The sequence below is a fragment of the Myripristis murdjan genome, chromosome 3, assembly GCF_902150065.1.
Source record: "Myripristis murdjan chromosome 3, fMyrMur1.1, whole genome shotgun sequence".
Taxonomy (NCBI): Eukaryota; Metazoa; Chordata; class Actinopteri; order Holocentriformes; family Holocentridae; genus Myripristis; species Myripristis murdjan.
In genome coordinates this window covers 26,778,363-26,788,647 of record NC_043982.1, presented here as the reverse complement: position 1 = coordinate 26,788,647, position 10,285 = coordinate 26,778,363, and the positions used below count along the sequence as shown (strand labels likewise).

At 39.7% G+C, this 10,285-nt stretch overlaps 1 long non-coding RNA gene across 1 annotated transcript in view; it reads right to left on the bottom strand.

Annotated features, from left to right (window-relative positions):
• Positions 1 to 3,155: 3,155 nt before the first annotated feature.
• The window catches only part of LOC115356854 (uncharacterized), a 34,206-nt gene continuing 27,076 nt past the window's right edge, over positions 3,156 to 10,285 (bottom strand). The window contains exon 3 of the long non-coding RNA XR_003928028.1: positions 3,156 to 3,877. This is a non-coding gene — a long non-coding RNA (uncharacterized LOC115356854). The remainder of the gene's footprint in view (positions 3,878 to 10,285) is intronic.

Genomic DNA, 10,285 nt, shown 5'->3' with positions numbered 1-10,285 from the left:
AATATACTTTCAGTAATTAATGAATAAATAAATACACAAATAAATCTATGATAATGATAATAATAATAACCCCTTTCACAAACACAACCTGGGAACATGATGATGTCTTCGTCCAGGTATAGAACAACACAATGTAATATCGAAGCGTACAAACATAATGTACTGAACCAGCAATCAGAGCTCCAGTCAGTGACATAAGTAGTGCTAAATGATGTGCTGTTTATGGGCTTTACATTACTGGGTTTATGGTGTTCTGACTCACTGACAATATGACGTACTGTATTTGATTATTTGCTCACCAACTACCAAGTTAGTTCACCTCAACTGGGCCAGACCCTCCAGTTCCATTCCAGTGTTAGAGCTTCAGTGCCTTACAGGTCAGTTTACACCAAAGATTCATGATCAGATGAGTTGAAACATATAACCGGGTATTACTGGGCCCTGCAACGTTGTGAAACCTGCCCGTTCACACCAATGAGATGAGTCAAGATGGTTTGGTTTCCATAGCAATGATTGTCTTTACTTTAAGTTTTTCTGTCAGCTTGCTGAAGCTGGCTGGTTAGTAGTGTATAAATAATATACAAAAATAAATAACTATAAAAATAATAATATATACATATATCTATTTTTTGTTTTCTCATTAGCATCCTTGCGTCATCATTATCATGGAATAAAGGTCATCAACAACTATTTTTAATCCAAAAATTTGTTGACAAAATAAACAGAGTTCAAACTGTGATTAAATATGGGGCAGCAGCTGACTGGTTTCAAAAAATGGCTAAAAAATGGAGGCCTATCAGATTAAATTAATGTGGACAAAGTTGTATTATACAGTGTTTGGCTGTAATATATCAGACTTAATCAATACAAAGATTAGATCTTTACTTCATTACTCTTATATTGTGCTTCACTAAGCACTAAGATGGTAGATTATGGATGTAACTAACCTTAACACAGGTTAGATATGATGGGACGTTTGAATTTTTAGTACTTCCATAAGTTCTTTGATTCAGTGTTGTTTTTGCAGTTACTCTGGTGTTCTCAAGTTGTGATAAGCTTTTGGCCAGCAGCCAACTGGTTTCATAAAATACCAGACATGGAACAATCAGACCCACTGAACATGGACAAATTAGTGTTTAAACACAATCAGTAAAAAAAAAAAAAAGAAAAAAAAAAGTCTATTGAATTTATGTTATGTTGTGCCTCACTGAGCATGGAGCCAATAGGTTAGAAATGTATATTGATAACTTATGTGTGTAATATATAATGTGACGTGTGATTACATTCAAACAGAAAACTAATTAAATTGGACCAAGAGTTTCGGCTTATTTTGTTGTGTTCTTGTTTGTGATTACATTTTTGGGCAGCAGCCACCTGATTTCATAAAATAAAAGATTTCGAGGAGGAGACCTATCAGAGGAGGAGGAGGCCGTTTCAGATCCACTGAGCATGGGCGAAGTAGTTTATACAGTTTATACAGAGCTAAGTTGTAATTACTAGATATCAAAGATGTAATCAGAAAAAAGGAAAGTGGGCTACAGGGGCCTAAAATATCCAGGTTTATTCCTAAGTCTGCCTTGGTCAAGCTTATGAGTTCATTTTAATTTCACTGCCCCACTGAGTAAACTGAAATGCACCCACAAGCAAACAGACATAGCAGACACAATGCATCCTCATGATTTTTTATAGAGTGGGCTGTGGCTCCCAATAACCACAGTAAGATTGCACACACAGGCAAACACAGTGCCACACACAGACAGTTGAAGCACACACACACACACACACACACACACACACACACACACACACACACACACACACACACACACACGTACACCTGAAGTCGACAGTCTTAAACCCCTCCTGAACTATCGAATACCTCTGTCTTAGCGGGCGAGGCTCAGTGTGTTATCCCTGCAGTTCAGGAGGAAGAATTTGTGTGTTGTGTTGAACTGCGCTGTGGTTCTGAAACATAAAGTGGGTCATGGGCTGCTCCGCTTCCCAATGGCAGATTGTGTCAGCAGGCACCAAACCAACTGGCCAGCAAGACGCTGTTTAATTTTTCACCATACTGCAATATCATACGGTTTTAAAATGCATAGAAAGAGGAAAGTCATTAATAAAGAATAGCACAGTTAGTCATATGCACAGCCCCCCCGCACACACACACATGCACACGCACACACACAGACCCAATGCAAACTTGCATTAATATATTAGAAATTTAATTGATGCATGATTACAGTATTGTGCTGCATGTAATAATACATTTTTTAAAGTAAACATTTGAACTAATTATTGCTCATTATAGCAGCAGCTGAGAGAGACAAAGCCAACCCCATTATTTTTTTTTTTCTCATTTAAGACAACACCGTGCTGCACAAGTGTTTGTTTTGCTTTGTATTCGTCTGTTCACTAGTCAGTACCACCATAGAAATAGATGTCGCTTCATGCCAGGTTTCTTGTAGCCTGAACTGGCTTTGCTTGGCCTGCTGTGTTTTTCAAGAAGTTCTCTACGGTTATTTTTGGAGGCTTTAATTTATGCTAAGCCCATATTTGCCCCTCTGCGGGTGCAGTGACATAATGCTATAAGTCACACTAGACACTAACAATAGCCAGAGGCCGCTGGTCAGCTCTGTTTTTAGACGACTGTTGAATCATTTGGAAAAAGATGTCACTTGTTTGCTATTAAGTGCTTTGCTGTTTGCGGCCTGGGGCAGGAGCTAGCCAAGACAAATAACCCTCTTGCGATGTTCGCTGAATTCTTTCCAGGTTAAACAACTAAGCATGACAACCACTGCTGCACCATGTTTTTTTAGCATCGCTCCCAATTTTGGTGTCAGAAGAAATGGCTGGCAAAGATGTGAATGCTTTATTACTGGCCATAAACACATTGTCAACACGGCCCACTCAACTCTGTATGTCAAATTATATGGCAGAGACATTGCAGGCATCAGCAGAGATATTATGGTGTCTATCAAGGCTTTATAGGTGCCTATTAGAGTATTTCCCAGTCATCACTCATCAGCTCTGATGATCCCACCGGCTCGGAAGCAGAGCGAGTTAAAAAAAAAAAAAAATGATGAAAAGATAATTTTTTTTTTTATTTTATTTTTTTTTTTTATCCAGGAACACTCTGTCCATGACAGCACGTCTTCAGTTAACATGCAGGTTAAAGCCTGCAGCACCAGTGTGTCACATTATACTTTATGTCACATTATGCTTTAAAAGATTCCAGAAAATGCTGGGTAACACTTTACTTTACAATGTCCTTGTTCCAGCCTCTTAAGCTATGTATTAACCGATGCAAAAATCACAGCAAGCACACCATACTAATGCACTTAACACCATGTACAACCACTCAGACAGCTTCACTGGAAGATATGGTTACACTTTTCCTTTCTTCAGCCCTTCTTCAGCCCCAGACATTTTCAAATGTCTTGCAAACAGTAAGTATTTTCTTACACATTTTAAAATAGTGGTGTGCATATCACAATTTGTGAATTCACTAATTAAACTTTGTTTATACATGTTGATGATATCCATACATGTAATGTTGTGCACACAGATTAATATGCTGTAATAAGGCAAATTGCAAGGTAAAAATTAACTTCAGTTCAACAGGCAGCCCTTACAGTGATAGGTGTTGTGGACTGACAAAAGGTGGTTACATGGTGTCATTTTAATGGATATGCAGTAGAAATTCAGTCATTCTGGGAAATCTCAAATGACCGTATGTGTTCTCCCGATCAACTTTGGCATGATTCAGCCTTACACATAATTATACCACATGCCAGACGAACATTAGGCTGTGGGACCGGACTGGAGCCATGCGTCACCGTGGACTGCATTAATGGGTGATGTTTGATCCTTTGCCCTGGCACAAAGGAGACAGATTACAGGGTAATTAGGCCAAGACTTGATGGAACAAGGCATTGTGATAATGAAAAGGCCCTGTCAGTCAACACCGCAGACTATGAGTCAAGCTTAGAGAATGGAAGAAGTTGAGAATAACTCACAGCCATTACTTTTGACATAAAACTTCAGCTGGTGTTTTTATTACTGGTGCACAAATAAAACTGAGGGTCACTGACAATTTCGCTCTATATCAGCTTCCTTGAAATGACATCAATCAGTAAATCTTACAGCAAGGAGGCACAGAGTTGTGTTAAGTAGAAAAGATATGTATCTCTCTGTTGGTATTAAATAGTATTTCATGTGTTGCACAGCCCTGAAAAAATGAATAAATTTGCTTTCCAAAGGGCAATTGGACAGATGTTCCTGCACCTGTTTGGCTGCTACCTGTGTACAACCCTGCCCTGCTAAATCTGTGCTTTTTATTTCCTTATAGAACTCATTTGTTTATATTCTCACAAACTATATGTGTATAAAATACTCTCACAAGTGACATGAGCCTTTGAAGGGACACGTGAGGATGATGTTTAGTCACGGCGATTAAAGCTTGATGAGAAAGAGGGGACAGCTGTTTGAACAAGCAGCCAGGCACTAACCACACTCTTCCACATTCCCTGTTTCATATTCTGTCTTTACGGCGTCCGTGCATAGCAGCCCAATCAGAGCTACCAAGAGGCCAGCAGGGGGAAAAGTACAAAGCAAATCAAACTTTGTCACCATGATTGATGATTTACACCAGAGAGAAGGTTTTTCATCCTTTGTCTCTCCCTCTCCCTCTCCTCTCTCTCCTCCTGATGTCTTCACACCAATTAAACTGGATGTCCTGCCAGAGGAACCTGAAAGCAGCGGCTGGAGAGAATGAAGCTGTGAATATTACAATGGCATGTGTCTGGTTTAGCAGGTGAGATTAGTACTACAAAGAGCCCAGCATGGTGACCATGACTTGAAATTGCATTGCTCATGCTTTACATCTTCACTCCATAAATGACTCAGCTCTGTGGCAACGTCACCGCAACGCTGCATCTTATTTCAACTTAACACAGAACTTGATTTTGACTGGGAGTGAACAAGCATTAAATTAAGAGATAACTGTAAGTTAATCACCTAATGAAATGCACACAGATTTGCATCTGGTCTATGAAAAGTGACTGTGGCACATTTGTTCAGAGTTAATGCACTTATTTGCATTGCAGGGAAATACTTAACCATAAAAATTAGATATTGCAGTGGAGGTGTGTTGCCTAATAACAATGATCCCCAAACAATGGATGCAAATGACAAAATATATAGGGCTATTATTCTTCATGAACTTTTTTTCGTGCTTTCAAAAGGGAAAATGCTAAACGCACTAGTGTGTATTCACCTCTATCGACAACAGTTCCTCTCTGTGGCTCCTATGGAAAATTCAATTTTACACACCACGGTGTTTGTAGATTACTTTCTATTTTCCCCTACCCAATTTTTATGAAGACATTGTGATTTTATTAACCAGTAAATAAAGTTCAGTGTCACACAGCATGCCGAGACATGCATTGGGATCCATCAAACAGAGCCTGAGAAATGTAGCTGTGGATATAATATCGCAGCACTGAGTCTAAACCTGCTGTCCTGCATCAACCCCCCCTGCATCAATCCCTGATAAAACTCTCTCCATTTCCACTGTGGACCAGGCTAATGTTGCATGTACACTATATTACCAAAAGTATTCGCTCACCTGCCTTTACTCATACTATGAACTGAAGTGCCATCCCATTCCTAACCCATAGAGTTCAATATGATGTCGGTCCACCTTTTGCAGCTATTACAGCTTCAACTCTTCTGGGAAGACTGTCCACAAGGTTGAGGAGAGTGTTTATAGGAATTTTTGACCATTCTTCCAAAAGCGCATTGGTGAGGTCACACACTGATGTTGGTCGAGAAGGCCTGGCTCTCAGTCTCCGCTCTAATTCATCCCAAAGGTGTTCTATCGGGTTCAGGTCAGGACTCTGTGCAGGCCAGTCAAGTTCATCCACACCAGACTCTGTCATCCATGTCTTTATGGACCTTGCTTTGTGCACTGGTGCACAGTCATGTTGGAAGAGGAAGGGGCCCGCTCCAAACTGTTCCCACAAGGTTGGGAGCATGGAATTGTCCAAAATGTTTTGGTATCCTGAAGCATTCAAAGTTCCTTTCACTGGAACTAAGGGGCCAAGCCCAGCTCCTGAAAAACAACCCCACACCATAATTCCTCCTCCACCAAATTTCACAGTCGGCACAATGCAGTCTGAAATGTACCGTTCTCCTGGCAACCTCCAAACCCAGACTCGTCCATCAGATTGCCAGATGGAAAAGCGTGATTCATCACTCCAGAGAACGCGTCTCCACTGCTCTAGAGGCCAGTGGCGGCGTGCTTTATACCATTGCATCCGACGCTTTGCATTGCACTTGGTGATGTGTGGCTTGGCTGCAGCTGCTCGGCCATGGAAACCCATTCCATGAAGCTCTCTGCGTACTGTACTTGGGCTAATCTGAAGGTCACATGAAGTTTGTAGCTCTGTAGCAATTGACTGTGCAGAAAGTCGGCGACCTCTTTGCACTATGCGCTTCAGCATCCGCTGACCCCTCTCCGTCACTTTACGTGGCCTACCACTTCGTGGCTGAGTTGCTGTTGTTCCCAAACGCTTCCATTTTGTTATAATAGAGCTGACAGTTGACTGTGGAATATTTAGGAGCGAGGAAATTTCACGACTGGATTTGTTGCACAGGTGGCATCCTATGACAGTTCCACGCTGGAATTCACTGAGCTCCTGAGAGCGGCCCATTCTTTCACAAATGTCTTGTTTCACAGTCTGTATGCCTGAGTGCTTGATTTTATACACCTGTGGCCAGGCCAAGTGATTAGGACACCTGATTCTGATCATTTGAATGGGTGAGCGAATACTTTTGGTAATATAGTGTATGTGGCATTCAATAGCAAATAGAAAATATCTCATCTCATCTCATTAATTTTGTCCCCTGCTGGTATGATATAGGTTTTTCTCTGACCACTGTGACATTTTATATCGTTTGCCAATTCAATTTGTTTGTTTAATTGCTCCATTTTTTCTTTATTTTTTCTTTTTCTTTTTTTTTCTTTTTTCTTTCTTCTTTTTTTTAGTTTTTAAATTAAGGCCTAACCAATTTGAGTCGTTCTTCTAAATTTTGTGACATTTCCAAATTTCTTTGTAACTAGAAGACTGACTAAAAAGGAATCTGCATAACATCAACATTTGGATAAATTTTTCATATCACACATATACATATATATATATATCTTATGTATCATTTTATACACGTTTCCTTGTAATTCAACAAGGCATATTTTGTATCTTTGGAAACCTTGGTATTGCCATTAGAATTTAAAAGTTGGCTGTGGCTTTGAACAAAGCTCGGCCATGCAGCATGCATTTGAAATTATGAACCCACAGATGGGACCGGCAGGGTGGAAGAGTTAATTCATTCCACAAATTACTTCATGATGAAGGCTTGCAATTTAGCTTCTTCTTTAATACCTCTCGTTCCCTGTACTTCTGTTTCAGATGGTGACTTCCAATATTTCATCTTTTACCACCAGATCAGAGGTGAGAACTTGCATTCAGCTGTGCATTACACAGGGTTGGAGAACGTGCTGACCCCTCCCATTCTGTTGGCTTTGAGTGCTTTTCTCTTTTACCTGTTCCTGTGTAGGAGGCATGCAGTTTGAGTGGCAGAGGTGTGTCAGGTGGATGAGCCACACCTGAACCAACTTTTCCTGATCGCTGCTCACTGCTGCATAAAAGGGTTGGCTATGGGAGCTCTCTCTCTCTCTCTCTCTCTCTCTCTCTCTCTCTCTCTCTCTCTCTCTCTCTCTCTCTCTCTCTCTCTCTCTCTCTCTCTCTCTCTCTCTCTCTCTCTCTCTCTCTCTCTCTCTCTCTCTCTCTCTCTCTCTCTCCTCTCTCTCTCTCTCTCCTCTCCTCCTCACAGCCAGGACAGCTTTGTTTGGTTGTGTTATGTTCTGTTAGATTTATATTTTGTTCATATTACCTATTTACACATGCATGCACTCATTACACCACTGATTTCCACATTTACCTTGTATTTTGTGGATAGTTTAACCTTGGTTAATTCAATTTACTTTATTTCAAGCAATGGTTTTGTCTGGAATCTGAGCCAGGTCATGACAGGGAGTAAAAGAATACAAGTAACAGCTTTAAAATATAAAATATGCCCCACACACACACACACACACACACACACACACACACACACACACCACAGTGGCAGAGGAGACACAGCAGGTGATTTGTTATTTTTTAACAGGGGGGGATGGCCCAATGGGAGCAAACATCTATAGTAAAAACCACACCTGTAATCTCCCTGAAATATTTTGTTGTAGAGGTGGCTTGGTCTGGGGTCTATTTTTAGCAGACACTAGTGAATGATCATAGAAATATTACAAGAATATTATAAGAACACTACAGGCAGCAGACTGTCTCTATGATCCTCTGGGCAGACTACACTAACATCCAGCTAAACAACCCCTCTGCCCCTGCACTGTCTCTGCCAGGGGATTGGAGGGGGCAGATTAACAAGGGGGATGCTTGTGATCACTTTGTTAAGAAGGGGGTGGCATCCCAGCTCAAATTGCCTGCTGCCTACACTGTATATTTACTGTCAGACTGATAACTTCTCTGCTAGCCCTCTCCTCTGCTTGCATTCACTGTCACATTGTGCCACTCACTGTGTCACTCGCGCAATCACATACATTATGCACACACATTACACACTACCCTTTTCTTAAAAGGCTATTCTTATAAAAAAAAAAAAAAAAAAAAAGGCAAGAAATTTTCACCAAAATTGGCAGAGAAAGTTTCATTTTTCATTACACAGCATCTGCTGCAGGACAAAACATACCACATTTGTGTTTTGTGTACTTGCATAACTTTTTGTCTGAAGACGGTAAGAAAGCCATTCCCAAAAGCAAGTGCACACTACATTCAGTCTGACTAAGATAAATGGGCAAATTTTGAAGTAGCTTTCACGTAATCAGAAGTATTTAGAATCTGTTACTTAATTTAGTTATCTAATGGAATACATTACAAATGACATTTAAGAGCATGTATTCGGTAATCTGCAGAGGAATACATTTTGAAAGTAACCATCCCAACACTAGTGTTACATGTACACAGACTGAATTTTCTGTTTCCTCAAATATTGAAAGCTGTGATTGTAAACTCTTCTTCCTTTTCTTCACAAATACATCCTCAGTGTGCTGTTCTTGCTTAATTCACAAGTTAATGAAGGTGGAAAAACAAATAACCATTGAATATCAAATATCAATTAAACTTTACGCCACTTTCTACATGTAGGTGGATGGAGGAATAGTGATAATACTAGATGCCATTAGCAGTTGAGACGAGTCAGCGTCACACCCCTCGCGCATATCAACCTGTCTTGATGCTGAATTGCATTCTGGTCTATTTATTACCCCTGTGGTGGAGAAATTGGTTTCTGTGCCTCTTCTAGGATGGATTTCTCCCTGTTTGATTGTTCTATGTTGCTGTAAAATGGCAGCTCAGAGAGAAGGCCTCGCTCTTTGATTGTGAGGGACTGACACCAAAACCTGACGTTTACCACTGATGTTTTAGATCACTGAAACATTTCCTGTTATCAAACCCTGTTGTACTTGCACTAGAAGTATTTGATAAGATGTCTCACTAGTTTTGGTGAGTTACCCATAAGAGGAAATAATAATACACTAAATGGACCTATAGAAATGCAACCACCAATGGTATTTTTTTTTTTTTTTTAAACAGAATTTCCATAGTACTTTCATTTTACTGTAAGGATCTGCTAAAGAACTATTTGGGGTTTTAGTGAAGAATATTGGTGTCCCATTATGGTCTAACAGAAGTTTTTACCAGCCTAATAAGAATGAAAGCCTGAAACAAACTGATTCTTTTTTTTTTTTTTTTTTTTTTTTTTGGTCCATAAAAGCATCAAACTTAAAGATATTAAATGTAAGCACAAAATAAAAGTTTTTCTGTACAAGAATATTGTTATCAACCTTGAAATAAAGAGTTTTAAAAAAAGTTGTTTTATAAGCATATGCGCACATCTTAGTCATTATTATTTTTATTTATTTATTTATTTATTTAATCTCCAGGCGTCAGCAGCCTGGATGTCAGCCTGGAAAAATATGGAGGCACTGTAATATTGAATACACAACTGTGATCTAAAACAGTTTTTCAAAGGTTTTGAATCATCGCAATCATGAGAGGTCCTCTGCTGTGGACATCTTCTAAGACGAATACAATGGCACACACACAAAATAAGATGTATGAGAGGTAGGGAAATATCTATCTATCTTTCT